This window comes from Tribolium castaneum, unplaced genomic scaffold (assembly GCF_031307605.1).
Source record: "Tribolium castaneum strain GA2 unplaced genomic scaffold, icTriCast1.1 ptg000050l, whole genome shotgun sequence".
Classification (NCBI taxonomy): domain Eukaryota; kingdom Metazoa; phylum Arthropoda; class Insecta; order Coleoptera; family Tenebrionidae; genus Tribolium; species Tribolium castaneum.
This window is the reverse complement of record NW_026986648.1, coordinates 107,501-122,500: the sequence shown is the minus strand read 5'-3', so window position 1 is coordinate 122,500 and position 15,000 is coordinate 107,501. Positions and strand designations below refer to the sequence as shown.

General features: G+C 38.2%; 2 non-coding genes and 1 pseudogene across 2 annotated transcripts; all 3 read left to right on the top strand.

Moving 5' to 3' along the window:
• Positions 1–9,348: 9,348 nt before the first annotated feature.
• On the top strand, positions 9,349–11,271 carry LOC135267547 (small subunit ribosomal RNA). The gene has a single exon (XR_010335962.1). It is a non-coding gene; the product is annotated as a small subunit ribosomal RNA (ribosomal RNA).
• Positions 11,272–13,329: 2,058 nt separating this feature from the next.
• Positions 13,330–13,486, top strand: LOC135267542 (5.8S ribosomal RNA). The gene has a single exon (XR_010335957.1). It is a non-coding gene; the product is annotated as a 5.8S ribosomal RNA (ribosomal RNA).
• A 476-nt stretch (positions 13,487–13,962) lies between these two features.
• LOC135267551 (large subunit ribosomal RNA) overlaps positions 13,963–15,000 on the top strand; it is a 5,154-nt pseudogene continuing 4,116 nt past the window's right edge.

Here is a 15,000-nt window from a genome sequence, read left to right as displayed (position 1 = left end):
GGAAGCTCAGGATCAATTTAAAATTATTTTCAGAATTTTATCTCATTTCCTACCCCAAAACTTATAGAGGTAAATTTGGCTAAAAATTTGAAAATCTTTATTTACATTCGGATCGAGTTTGTTTTTTGTACATGGGTACCCTCTATGGTCCTGATTATGCTCCAGCAATCAAATTTGACATATTCAAATAAAGGGGGTAGTGGGGAATTAAAATGTCAAAATTCAAAAAAATTAAAAATCAACCAAATTAATATATGTTATAGTAGGGAAGCTCAGGATCAATTTAAAATTATTTTCAGAATTTTTTCTCATTTTCTACCCCAAAACTTATAGGGGTAAATTTGTCCAAAAATTTGAAAATCTTTATTTACATTCGGATTGAAGTCGGTATTTGTATATGGGTACCCCCTATGATCCTGATTATGCTCCAGCAATCAAATTTGACATATTCAAATAATGGGGGTAGTGGGGAATTAAAATGTCAAAATTCAAAAAAATTAAAAATCAACCAAATTAATATATGTTATAGTAGGGAAGCTCAGGATCATTTTAAAATTATTTTCAGAATTTTTTCTCATTTCCTACCCCAAAACTTATAGGGGTAAATTTGGCCAAAAATTTGAAAATCTTTATTTACCTTCGAATCGAGTTCGTTTTTTGTACATGGGTACCCTTTATGGTACTGATTATGCTCCAGCAATCAAATTTGACATATTCAAATAAAGGGGGTAGTGGGGAATTAAAATGTCAAAATTCAAAAAAATTAAAAAAAAACAACCAAATTAATATATGTTATAGTAGGGAAGCTCAGGATCAATTTAAAATTATTTTCAGAATTTTATCTTATTTCCTACCCCAAAAAATTGAGGGGTAAATTTGGACAAAAGTTTGAAAATCTTTATTTACATTCGGATTGAAGTCGTTATTTGTGCATGGGTACCCTTTATGGTCCTGATTATGCTCCAGCAATCAAATTTGACATATTCAAATAAAGGGGGTGGTGGGGAATTTAAATGTCAAAATTCAAAAAAATTAAAAATTAACCAAATTAATATATGTTACAGTAGGGAAGCTCAGGATCAATTTAAAATTAATTTCAGAATTTTATCTCATTTCCTACCCCCAAAAATAGAAGGGTAAAATTGGCCAAAAATTCGAAAATGTTTATTTATATTCGGATCGAGGTCGTTTTTTGCATACGGGTACCCCTTATGGTCCTTATTATGCTCCATCAATCAGAGTTGACATATTCAAATAAAGGGGGTAGTGGGGAATTAAAATGTCAAAATTCAAAAAAATTAAAAATCAACCAAATTAATATATGTTATAGTAGGGAAGCTCAGGATTAATTTAAAATTATTTTCAAAGTTTTTTCTCATTTCCTACCCCAAAACTTATAGGGGTAAATTTGTCCAAAAATTTGAAAATCTTTATTTACATTCGGATTGAAGTCGGTATTTGTATATGGGTACCCCCTATGATCCTGATTATGCTGCAGCAATCAAATTTGACATATTCAAATAAGGGGGGTAGTGTGAAATTAAAATGTCAAAATTCAAAAAATTTAAAAATCAACCAAATCAATATATGTTATAGTACGGAAGCTCAGAATCAATCTAAAATTAGTTTCAGAATTTTATCTCATCTCCTACCCCAAAAAAATCGGGGGTAAATTTGGCTAAAAATTTGAAAATCTTTATTTATGGTCGGATCGAGGTCGTTTTTTGCATACGGGTACCCTTTATGGTCCTGATTATGCTCCATTGATCCGAGTTGACATATTCAAATTAGGGGGGTAGTGGGAAATTAAAATATCAAAATTCAAATAATTTAAAAATTAACCATATTAATATATGTTATAGTAGAGAAGGTCAGGATCGATTTAAAATTTGTTTCAGAATTTTATCTCATTTTCTACCCCAAAGAAACAAAGGGTACATTTGGCCAAAAATTTAAAAATCTTTATTTATATTCCGATTGATGTCGTTTTTTGCATATGGGTACCCTCTATGGTCCTGATTATGCTCCATTAATCAGAGTTGACATATTCAAATTTGGGGGGTAGTGGGAAATTAAAATGTCAAAATTCAAAAAAATTAAAAATCAACCAAATTAATATATGTTATAGTAGGGAAGCTCAGGATCAATTTAAAATTATTTTCAGAATTTTATCTCATTTCCTACCCCAAAACTTATGGGGGTAAATTTGGCCATAAATTTGAAAACCTTTATTTATATTTCGATCGATGTCGTGTTTTGCATGCGGGTACCCCCTATAGTCCTGATTATGCTCCAGCAATCTAATTTGACATATTCAAATAAGGGGGGTAGTGGAGAATTAAAATGTTAAAATTAAAAAATATTAAAAATCGACCAAATTAATATATGTTATAGTAGAAAAGCTTAGGATCGATTCAAATTTAGTTTAAAAATTTCATCTCATTTCCTACCCCAAAAAATATAGGGGTAAATTTGGCCAAAAACTTGAAAATATTTATTTATATTCGGATCGATGTCGTTTTTTGTACATGGGTACCCCCTATGGTCCTGATTATGCTCCAGCAATCAAATTTGACATATTCAAATAGGGGGGGTAGTGGGGAATAAAAATGTCAAAATTCAAAAAATTTTAAAATCGACCACAATAATATATGTTATAGTAGGAAAGCTCAGAATCGATTCAAATTTAGTTTCAGAATTTTATCTCATTTCCTACCCCAAAAAATATAGGGGTAAAGTTGGTCAAAAATTTGAAAATTTTTATTTATATTCGGATCGATGTCGTTTTTTGCATGCGGGTACCCCCTATGGTCCTGATTATGCTCCACCAATCAGAGTTGACATATCCAATTTAGGGGTTTCTGGGAAATTAAAATATCAAAATTCAAAAAATTTTAAAATCAACCAAATTAATATATGTTATAGTAGGGAAGCTCAGGATCAATTTAAAATTATTCTCTGAATTTTATCTCATTTCCTACTCTGAAGAAAAAAGGGGTAAACTTAAGCGAAAGTTTGAAAATCTTTGTATATATTTGGATCGAGATCGTTTTTTGCATACGGATACCCCTTATAGTCTTAATTATGCTCTACTAATCAGAGTTGACATATTCAAATTAAGGGGGTAGTGGGAAATTAAAATGTCAAAATTTTTTCATAAGTTGTTATAAATTTTTGTATGTTTTCATACGTTTTTATCGCTTTTTACTTATTTTTATGTTTTTATATGTTTTTACAAGTTTTTATAAGTTTTCATATGATTTTACAAGTTTTTATATATTTTTACAACTTTTTATACCTTTTTGTAAGTTTCTATAGTTTTTATAAAGTTAAATCACTTAGTTGATGGCATACTTCGTACTTGGTTACCCAAAGGAAAATAAATTTTAAACACTTGATTGAGAAGTATATTTTGTAGTTGGTTTATCAACAGACAGATAATAAAAAAAACGCATATGTGATCAAAGACTAATTACGAAATATAAATAAATAGAGATTAATATGCTTTCGAGGTGGTCGGCGAGCATTCTGGGTCGGTACTCATCCGAGGACGGTACTCATCCGAGATCCTCAGGTCCGCGTTCCTGGTTCACCCGCTAATAGGGAACGTGAGCTGGGTTTAGACCGTCGTGAGACAGGTTAGTTTTACCCTACTGATGACTCGTCGTTGCGATAGTAATCCTGCTCAGTACGAGAGGAACCGCAGGTTCGGACATTTGGTTCACGCACTCGCTCGAGCGGGCGGTGGTGCGAAGCTACCATCCGTGGGATTATGCCTGAACGCCTCTAAGGCCGTATCCTTTCTAGTCAAAGGTGGCAACGATACCTTTAGGAGTTTCGAGAGTCGACAGGCTCAAAACAATGTGACTTTACTAGGCGTTTAACGCTTGCGTACGAACGTCGCACGAGCCCTATTTGCCGTGTGAAGCCACCGATCGGCGGCGGGATCGATCCTTGCCACGTCCGACCAGGCTTCTAGACGGTCAATTATGGGTACATTGTTGTTCGACGTCGAAACTCGGAATTGTCTGTAGACGACTTACGTACCTGGCAGGGTGTTGTACTCGGTAGAGCAGTTTCCACGCTGCGATCTGTTGAGACTCAGCCCTCAGCTTGGGGATTCGTCTTGTCGGCGAGACGAGACCCCGTCAACGTTTAGAAAGCTGAGTGGATAAAAAATATACCCAGCCAGGTACACATTGTTTATATAAAAATTTCTAGTATGCAATGCAACTTGGGCTAATAACCAACATGAACTTACTATATTTTATTATTACATACGTACCTGGCAAGGTGTTGTATTCGGTAGAGCTGTTTCTACGCTGCGATCTGTTAAGACAGACTCAGCTTGGAGATTCGTCTTGTCGGTGAGACGAGACTCCGTCAACGTTTAGAAAGCTGAGAGGATAAAACAATACACAGCCAGGTACACATTGTTTATATAAAAATTTCTAGTATGCAATGCAACTTGGGCTAATAACCAACATGAACTTACTCTATTTTATTATTACATACGTACCTGGCAAGGTGTTGTATTCGGTAGAGCTGTTTCTACGCTGCGATCTGTTAAGACAGACTCAGCTTGGAGATTCGTCTTGTCGGTGAGACGAGACTCCGTCAACGTTTAGAAAGCTGAGAGAATAAAACAATACACAGCCAGGTACACATTGTTTAATAAATATTACTAGTATGCAATGCAACTTGGGCTAACCAACATGAACTTACTCTATTTTATCATTACAAATAAATTTACCTCTCTAAAAACTCTCACTCTTCTCACCACAATTTAATGTTAGTAGTGTACAGCCTTATTTCTCTCAAGTAACAAAAAGACGATGGTGTGGTTGGTGATAGTGATAGAAACCAACTAGTCTTAAAGAGTATGAGTAATAGAGTCAGAGATGAATAATACAAGAGAGAGGAAAGAAAGAGAAAGAGAAAGAAGACAGAGAGAAAGAAAGAAATTAAAAGGAAAAGAAGATAGATGATAGAGAGAGAGAGAGAGAGAGAGAGAGAGGAGGAAGAGTAGAAGAAAGCCAGCAAATTTATTCGAACGACATACTTCGTTCTACGGACTTAGCACATAGCTCTCGCCTAGCACATAGCTCTCGCCTAGCACATAGCTCTCGCCTAGCACATAGCTCTCGCCTAGCACATAGCGCTCGCCTTGCACCATTCACTGCTTAATAACTACTGCATATAATAAAGTCACGATTGCTCATGTGGTAAAATAGTCTTGACACAATCATTTTGTTTAAAGGTATGCAACCAACATTACACAAAACGCGCGCTAAAGTTGCCTAAAACCACGAAGTACTACGTATACTTTAATTGTAACGCAACTGGTTTCACAGTAAACGTGTATGAAAATTGCCTATATTCAAGAAGTACTACATTTGTTTAAATATTGTATTACTGTTACGAAGTACGACGTTTAAATATTATGAATTATTTTAAGTTGTATATAAAATCATAGCTATTTTTGTAAATTAATAATGCAACCCGCAATACACCAAATGTGTATTAATATTGCCTAACTTGTACGAAGTACAACGTTCATTTAAGTGCATTAAGTATGGTGCTCTGTGTGATGAAATACGACGTTCATGTGACCATAAAGTAACAAACGAAGTACGGCGCTCACAAATGCAGCACTCAAAATTATTGTTTCATTGCACGACGTTTGCTTTGTTTCTGACTGCGACGAAATGCAGCGTTCATTTGACTTTGTACATAGTACAGACGAAGTACGACGTTTGCGAAGTACGGCACTCAAAATCGTGATTTTCATGTACGACGTTTATTTGCACGTCCTGCCGACTGCGACGGAGTACAGCGTTCAATTGACTTTGTACATAGTACAGACGAAGTACGACGTTTGCGAAGTACGGCACTCAAAATCGTGATTTTCATGTACGACGTTTATTTGCACGTCCTGCCGACTGCGACGGAGTACAGCGTTCAATTGACTTTGTACATAGTACAGACGAAGTACGACGTTTGCGAAGTACGGCACTCAAAATCGTGATTTTCTTGTACGACGTTTATTTGCACGCGCTGTCGACTGCGACGAAGTTAAGCGTTCATTTGACTTTGTACATAGTATAGACGAAGTACGACGTTTGCGAAGTACGGCACTCAAAATGGTGATTTTCTTGTACGACGTCTATTTGCACGTGCTGCCGACTGCGACGGAGTACAGCGTTCAATTGACTTTGTGCATAGTACAGACGAAGTACGACGTTTGCGAAGTACGGCACTCAAAATCATGATTTTCTTGTAAGACGTTTATTTGCAGTTGCTTCCGACTGCGACGAAGTACAGCGTTCAATTGACTTTGTACATAGTACAGACGAAGTACGACGTTTGCGAAGTACGGCACTCAAAATCATGATTTTCTTGTAAGACGTTTATTTGCAGTTGCTTCCGACTGCGACGAAGTACAGCGTTCAATTGACTTTGTACATAGTACAGACGAAGTACGACGTTTGCGAAGTACGGCACTCAAAATCATGATTTTCTTGTAAGACGTATATTTGCAGTTGCTTCCGACTGCGACGAAGTACAGCGTTCAATTGACTTTGTACATAGTACAGACGAAGTACGACGTTTGCGAAGTACGGCACTCAAAATCATGATTTTCTTGTACGACGTTTATTTGCACTTGCTGTCGACTGCGACGAAGTTTAGCGTTCATTTGACTTTGTACATAGTACAGACGAAGTACGACGTTAGCGAAGTACGGCACTCAAAATCGTGATTTTCTTGTACGACGTTTATTTGCACGCGCTGTCGACTGCGACGAGGTTTAGCGTTCACTTGACTTTGTACATAGTATAGACGAAGTACGACGTTTGCAAAGTACGGCACTCAAAATCGTGATTTTCTTGTACGACGTTTATTCGCACGTGCTGCCGACTGCGACGAAATGCAGCGTTCATAGTACAAACGAAGTACGACGTTCACAAAGTGATGAAGTAAAACGTAAACAATAAATAATATAATAATTTTATTTGTGTTGTATATAATGAAAAAACAGCAAATTTTTTTGCAAATTACGTATCTGTAAATAAATGTAAACATTTAGCAACTAATCAAAATTGTTTTTTTTGCCTAGATATTAAAGTAAAACATAAAAATACATTAAATTTATAAAATGCAACCCGCAGCACACTAGATGTGCATTAATATTGCATAACCTTTACGAAGTACGACGTCCAAAAATATTAATTTTTTTTTATATTGAGGTTAAAAGTGAGAAAACATAAATTAATAATAATGCAACCTGCAATACACTTAATATGTACTGATCTTGCATAACCTTCACGAAGTACTACGTTTAAATATAAATTAATATTATTGTGACCCGCAATACACTAAATTTGTATCAATATTGCATAACCTACACGAAGTACGACGTTCAAGAATATTAAAGAATTTTATTTGTGTTGTATATAATAAAAAAACAGCAAATTTTTTTGCAAATTACGTATCTGTAAATAAATGTAAACATTCAGCAACTAATCAAAAGTGTTTTTTTGCCTAGACATTAAAGTAAATCATAAGAATACATTAAATTTATAAAATGCAACCCGCAGCACAACAGATGTGCATCAATATTGCATAACTGTTACGAAGTACGACGTCCAAAAATATTAAATTTTTTTTTATATGAAGGTAAAAAGTGAGAAAACATAAATTAATAATAATGCAACCTGCAATACACTTAATGTGTACTGATGTTGCATAACCTTCACGAAGTACTACGTTCAAATATAAATTAATATTATTGCGACCCGCAATACACTAAATTTGTATCAATATTGCATAACTTACACGAAGTACGACGTTTAAAAATATTAAATGTTTTATTTGTAGTTTGCATATAATAAAAAAAAAAACAAATTTTTATGTAAATTACGTATCTATAAATAAACGTACACATTTAACAATTAAATAAACATAGTATTTTGGCCTAGATATTAAATTAAAACATAAAAATGCATAATATTTATTAAAATGCAACTTGCAATACAGCAAATGTGTATTAATATTGCATAACCTTTACGAAGTACGACGTTCACGAAGTACGTCGTTTACGAAGTGCGACGTTTACGAAGTACGTCGTTTACGAAGTGCGACGTTCACGAAGTACGTCGTTTACGAAGTGCGACGTTCACGAAGTACGTCGTTTACGAAGTGCGACGTTCGCGAAGTACGACGTCTACACATTAGGGCACTCAAAATTATTGTTACGTTGTACGACATTCAGACGTTCCAACTGCGACTAACTACAGCATTCATTTGACTTTGCACATACGACGAACGAAGTACGACGTTTACGAAGTACGGCGCTTAAAATAATTTTGTTTTTATTAATTAATTATTTTTTTTAAAACAAACGTTTTTATAATTAAATTTTATAATGGTTTAAATATAAAATATGACTTTTTAATATTATCAATATTTAAAATATTTTCTCCCTTTTGTGTGTATGCCTTATAGTTATAGAGCTGTGCGCTTCGGTAGACGTCGCCTGTGGAGCTATGTCAGTGGAGCGGTGCGCACATCCAATACCGAGCGGCTGCCTCGATCGGTGTCGCGCTGGTATACATATGGTAGTGGTGTGTGTCGATGCGTTGAGTGAGGCGATATGAACGGTGTAACGGTTTAGTCGAAGTTTATCATAAATGACGACGACAAAACGACCGATTATGTATACGTTCTGCATTTGCTTCCAATTTATCGACGTTTATCGCACATTTCCGCTATCGAATTCGAATAGGGCTTTGCTTGCGAGATTGCTTTATTTTGTGATTTTGTGGCTCGCCCAGTTCCCCACAGCGAGATTGCGGATGCGGCAAAACGTATTCTCTTACGTTGGCGGTCCTTATGCAATCAAACTTTGTTGAACTAACAAATGTTTGTGATTTAAACAAACAAAAATAATAAATGCGTCAACTCTCTAATATCCGAGCGAGAATATTTATATAATATTCGTAACGTTTATGGATTCGAAAGAATTTCATAAATTCACGTCGCATTCAATCTTGCGAAGAGTGAAGAGAATGTTTGAACTTTTAAATCGGCAAAGGTAAAAAATAATATTATAAATATTATTATTATGCCTTTATTGACCGATATATGTGTTGTGGTGTTTAACGACTACGACGACGATGATGACGATACATTTATCTCTATATCGTACGAAGAAAAGAAGAAACAGCGTGGCGTTACTTTCTTATATGTTAGATTGTTTCGCACAAACGCGCATATTCTTCATCTTTATAAACGATGATGATGAGTATTTTATTCTCTCGTCTGTCTCAAAAAACACAAAAACACAGTTCCCTGGTTGATCCTGCCAGTAGTCATATGCTTGTCTCAAAGATTAAGCCATGCATGTCTCAGTACAAGCCAAATTAAGGTGAAACCGCGAAAGGCTCATTAAATCAGTTATGGTTCCTTAGATCGTACCCACATTTACTTGGATAACTGTGGTAATTCTAGAGCTAATACATGCAAACAGAGCTCCGACCGGAGACGGAAGGAGCGCTTTTATTAGATCAAAACCAATCGGTGGCGGTTTCGCCGTCATCGTACAACTTGGTGAATCTGAATAACTTTACGCTGATCGCACGGTCTCGCACCGGCGACGCATCTTTCAAATGTCTGCCTTATCAACTGTCGATGGTAGGTTCTGCGCCTACCATGGTTGTAACGGGTAACGGGGAATCAGGGTTCGATTCCGGAGAGGGAGCCTGAGAAACGGCTACCACATCCAAGGAAGGCAGCAGGCGCGCAAATTACCCACTCCCGGCACGGGGAGGTAGTGACGAAAAATAACGATACGGGACTCATCCGAGGCCCCGTAATCGGAATGAGTACACTCTAAACCCTTTAACGAGGATCAATTGGAGGGCAAGTCTGGTGCCAGCAGCCGCGGTAATTCCAGCTCCAATAGCGTATATTAAAGTTGTTGCGGTTAAAAAGCTCGTAGTCGAATTTGTGTCCCGCGCCGCCGGTTCATCGTTCGCGGTGTTAACTGGCGTTTCGCGGGACGTCCTGCCGGTGGGCTTAGCTCGAGAGGGCGGCCCAACTCAATCCCGCCGCGGTGCTCTTCATTGAGTGTCGAGGTGGGCCGGCACGTTTACTTTGAACAAATTAGAGTGCTTAAAGCAGGCTAAAACTTCGCCTGAATACTGTGTGCATGGAATAATGGAATAGGACCTCGGTTCTATTTTGTTGGTTTTCGGAACCCCGAGGTAATGATTAATAGGAACGGATGGGGGCATTCGTATTGCGACGTTAGAGGTGAAATTCTTGGATCGTCGCAAGACGGACAGAAGCGAAAGCATTTGCCAAAAACGCTTTCATTGATCAAGAACGAAAGTTAGAGGTTCGAAGGCGATCAGATACCGCCCTAGTTCTAACCATAAACGATGCCAGCTAGCGATCCGCCGACGTTCCTCCGATGACTCGGCGGGCAGCTTCCGGGAAACCAAAGCTTTTGGGTTCCGGGGGAAGTATGGTTGCAAAGCTGAAACTTAAAGGAATTGACGGAAGGGCACCACCAGGAGTGGAGCCTGCGGCTTAATTTGACTCAACACGGGAAACCTCACCAGGCCCGGACACCGGAAGGATTGACAGATTGAGAGCTCTTTCTTGATTCGGTGGGTGGTGGTGCATGGCCGTTCTTAGTTGGTGGAGCGATTTGTCTGGTTAATTCCGATAACGAACGAGACTCTAGCCTGCTAAATAGGCGTATTTCGACATCCCAAATGCCGGCTGGAGCCGGGTTCGCCCGGTCTCTATGTGCGGTTTTTACTGTCGGCGTACAAACAATTCTTCTTAGAGGGACAGGCGGCTTCTAGCCGCACGAGATTGAGCAATAACAGGTCTGTGATGCCCTTAGATGTTCTGGGCCGCACGCGCGCTACACTGAAGGAATCAGCGTGTCCTCCCTGACCGAGCGGTCCGGGTAACCCGCTGAACCTCCTTCGTGCTAGGGATTGGGGCTTGCAATTGTTCCCCATGAACGAGGAATTCCCAGTAAGCGCGAGTCATAAGCTCGCGTTGATTACGTCCCTGCCCTTTGTACACACCGCCCGTCGCTACTACCGATTGAATGATTTAGTGAGGTCTTCGGACCGGTGCGCGGTGGCGTTTCGACGTTGCCGATGTTGCTGGGAAGATGACCAAACTTGATCATTTAGAGGAAGTAAAAGTCGTAACAAGGTTTCCGTAGGTGAACCTGCGGAAGGATCATTAACGTGTAAATGTTGTTGTTTAGTTGTCACACATACACACACATTTTGTCTGTGCTGATCAACAAAAAACACACATACATACACTATTCGTATGATGATCAATTCTCATACAAAATTCTTTATTATGCGTCGAACGGAAAAGCAACAACGGGTCGTCTTGCATTAAGCGGATCTGTTGTTACGTTTTTCGATTTATTTTATAAATCGATTGTAAACGTGCCGTAAACGACGTTTTCAAAGAATTTTTTCGAACATTAACACGAATCAATATTGTCGAAAGATGGTTATGTGCTAACGTTTTATTATTGCTTTCGCAGTGCCGGTCTTAGCGTATTTCCATCATCGTATTCGCTTCGAAAAAAAGTACTAATACACAGTGGTGGTGTATAATTAATGTGCAAGAGATGTTGTTGTTGTTGTTGTAGTATTTGTATATGGTTGGAGTTATTTATAATAACAAACAAGAATGAATGAATGAATAATAATGGTGTCTGCCAATACGATCGTACTTTATGTACACGACTAAAACTTTATACATACAAACCATAATAATAAATAAACTCGAAACAACCAACAACAAAATTAATACGCTACTGTACATACAAATACACATTTATACATACCATCATTTTACTTAACCGATGGTGAGTGATGTTTGAAAAATAAACGCTTAGGCTTACGGTTTTGTAAGCCAGTCTTTGCGTATTTTCTTCATCGTATTCGCTTCGGAAAAAAGAAAATAAAGATGGTGTATAATTAATGTGTAAAAGAGATGTTGTAGTTGTAATTTAATTTGTAAATGGTTGGAGTTTATTAATAAATAAAAGGGGCTGTCTATTCGTCTGTACTTTATGTACAAGACTAAAACTTTATACATACAAACCATAATAATAAATAAACTCGAAACAACCAACAACAAAATTATTACGCTACTGTACATACAAATACACATTTATACATACCATCATTTTACTTTACCGATGGTGAGTGATGTTTGAAAAATAAACGCTTAGGCTTACGGTTTTGTAAGCCAGTCTTTGCGTATTTTCTTCATCGTATTCGCTTCGGAAAAAAGAAAATAAAGATGGTGTATAATTAATGTGTAAAAGAGATGTTGTAGTTGTAATTTAATTTGTAAATGGTTGGAGTTTATTAATAAATAAAAGGGGCTGTCTATTCGTCTGTACTTTATGTACAAGACTACAAAAACGTTTTATAACAATAAAAAGCTCGAAACAACCAATAACAAAATATACTACTACTATACTACTATACATACAAACGCACATTTATAAATACATAAAATCAATTTACTTTATCGATAGTGAGTGATGTTTGGAAAAAAACGCTTAGGCTTACGGTTTTCGGGTACCTGGGTTCCGCATGCGTCGAAGTAATAATTTACTTTAACGACGCGACGAACCGTAGGAATCTAAATAAAAAAGTTTATTAACTTTTTTAGATTCTGTGGGTTTTAAATGATATACGCCCGACTGACGAAGGAACGTTTTGCACTGCCTGTGCTTTTCTTTTGATTCGTTTTTATGTCGACGGACGTTCTTAGAATGCCCACCAAACGACGTATCACACAAAACACCCTACAATTGTATTGTTTGGTAAATATTGTTGTGATTAAGTTTGTAGCTGTGGCGTTTGTTTGAAGAAAACGTCTGGTTTTTCGACATATTTTCTATTTAATAAATATACATAATGCTTATCGCAAAAGGAGCAGAGTTTTATAGACAAAGTTGATAGAGAAAAAAAACCTAATAGATATATATACGTATTTATAAAACGTTAATATCATCGGGTTATTCTTTATGTAAACTTAAACTATAACTGCATACTCTTTTCGATAAGTAGAAACAAATGCCACTTTAATTAAATAAAATATTATAAAATATAACGCCGAACGTTTCTTTCGATTGGTCCGTTTCTCACATATACATCACAATTGTAATAACCTTAAGTAGTTATTTTTGTTGTTGTGTGATGATGAAACGATTTCGATGTGGAACGGTGCGTTATGTAATAATATTTTAAATTTGTTTGAAAAGATTACCCTGAACGGTGGATCACTTGGCTCGTGGGTCGATGAAGAACGCAGCTAATTGCGCGTCAACTTGTGAACTGCAGGACACATGAACATCGACATTTCGAACGCACATTGCGGTCCTCGGATATACTGTTCCCGGACCACTCCTGGCTGAGGGTCGTGTCAATTTCAAAGACTGCTCGGTTTTTGTCTTAAACACAGCGCACAATGTTGTGTAGACAATTACGTCGGAGCGTGTTGGGTGCAAATATGACGCGTTACTATAATTGTTAATTGATTGTCGGTTGTCATAATAAAATATTATGCAACGTAGACAACAATAAAAACAATATAAAAAATAACGCGGCATCCTAAAACGCAATAGCGGCTGACATTCTTATTAGTTTGTTGGTACAAGTTGGTTTAGACGTAGCACGTCCGATATTAAAAAGCAGCCACAACGCTTAAATTTCGAACGAAGCGATCGTCGTGTCCGAGACGTTAAAGTTGTTTATATGCATATTTTATGCACTATAATTAACAACAACAACATTCTCGCAACGACGTCAGATCGATGTTTGAAATTGTTTGGAGGCAGCCATATAAACGGAATACGTGTAATTATCGTCTGACAAAATAAAGGCAAATTTATATTTGCGACCTCAGAGCAGGTGAGACTACCCGCTGAATTTAAGCATATTATTAAGCGGAGGAAAAGAAACTAACTAGGATTTCCTTAGTAGCGGCGAGCGAACAGGAAAAAGCCCAGCACTGAATCCCGCGGCCGAAACCGGACGCCGGGAAATGTGGTGTTAGGGAGGATCCGTCATCCCGAGATTGTGCGACGCGTCCAAGTCCATCTTGAACGGGGCCACAGCCCATAGAGGGTGCCAGGCCCGTAGTGACCGTTGCCGATAACGGGAGGATCTCTCCTCAGAGTCGGGTTGCTTGAGAGTGCAGCCCTAAGTGGGTGGTAAACTCCATCTAAGGCTAAATATGACCACGAGACCGATAGCGAACAAGTACCGTGAGGGAAAGTTGAAAAGAACTTTGAAGAGAGAGTTCAATAGTACGTGAAACCGTTCAGGGGTAAACCTGAGAAACCCGAAAGGTCGAAAGGGGAGATTCAGCGTGACTCGATAGCGGCGCTAAATGATCGTGCGACGAACGGCGTACGCGTCGTTCGCGCCTTTTGTTTATGCGAACCGAAGTCGAACGCGTGCACTTCTCCCCCAGTAGGACGTCGCGATCCTTTGGGTGTCGATCTAAGGCCCGCGGTGGAGCCCGTTCGAACGGTTCGCCGTTTCGGACGAACCCGCGGTGTTTCCCGGTCGACTCGCTCGAAGGTATGCATATGGCGCCGGGCCGCTACACAGTTAGCGTCCGACCATTGGCAAGCGCGTTCGTTTATGACGGTAATCGCACCTGGTGTCGGTTCTGTCTACGAATGGCTGTTCGCCAATGAGTTCTCGGACAGACTCGGTTGAAACGCCGATCTGCGACGCTATAGCTTTGGGTACTTTCAGGACCCGTCTTGAAACACGGACCAAGGAGTCTAGCATGTGCGCGAGTCATTGGGACATGACTAAACCTAAAGGCGCAATGAAAGTGAAAGTTCGTCTTGCACGGACTAAGGGAAGATGGGCGGCCGTTACGGCTGTCGCCCCGCACTCCCGGGGCGTCTCATTCTCATTG